Source organism: Sinocyclocheilus rhinocerous, unplaced genomic scaffold (genome assembly GCF_001515625.1).
Source record: "Sinocyclocheilus rhinocerous isolate Xijiao unplaced genomic scaffold, SAMN03320098_v1.1 scaffold397, whole genome shotgun sequence".
Classification (NCBI taxonomy): Eukaryota; Metazoa; Chordata; class Actinopteri; order Cypriniformes; family Cyprinidae; genus Sinocyclocheilus; species Sinocyclocheilus rhinocerous.
The window spans coordinates 1,507,371-1,508,083 of record NW_015663491.1 but is presented as its reverse complement, the minus strand read 5'-3'; the positions used below and the strand labels follow the sequence as shown (position 1 = coordinate 1,508,083).

General features: G+C 64.0%; 1 pseudogene; it reads right to left on the bottom strand.

Moving 5' to 3' along the window:
• Positions 1 to 713, bottom strand: part of LOC107728820 (olfactory receptor 10A4-like) — a 4,984-nt pseudogene that overhangs the window by 3,175 nt on the left and 1,096 nt on the right.

Here is a 713-nt window from a genome sequence, read left to right as displayed (position 1 = left end):
CAGGGGACTCAGGAGGCCATGGCGGATCCTCCGTGACCTTAGCCGGCTCGGCCACCACGGCCACAGGCATATACCCCTGCCCCAAAATTTTCTTGGGGAAAATTAGGAATTCTGGGGGGCGCTCTGGAGGAGCGGGCACTTGAGGGCGCTCTGGAGGAGCTGACTCTGGAGAGCGCTCTGAAGGTGCAGGGCTGGCTAACTCGGGGGAATCAGGAGACGAAGGAGGGCTGGACGGGACCAGCGGAGACGAAGGAGACTCGGGACGATGGAGAGCTGGACGGGACCAGCGGAGACGAAGGAGACTCGGGACGATGGAGAGCTGGACGGGACCAGCGGAGACGAAGGAGACTCGGGACGATGGAGAGCTGGACGGGACCAGCGGAGACGAAGGAGACTCGGGACGATGGAGAGCTGGACGGGACCAGCGGAGACGAAGGAGACTCGGGACGATGGAGAGCTGGACGGGACCAGCGGAGACGAAGGAGACTCGGGACGATGGAGAGCTGGACGGGACCAGCGGAGACGAAGGAGACTCGGGACGATGGAGAGCTGGACGGGACCAGCGGAGACGAAGGAGAACTTTCTGGAGCGGATTCTGGGGTGAGGATAGGAGCCGAGAACTCTGGAGGTAGCAAGAGCGCTGAGAGCGCTGAGTCAGCGGCGGCCGGCGGGCTTGACGGCGAGCTGGTTCTAGATCGGGGCTCCAGACACCG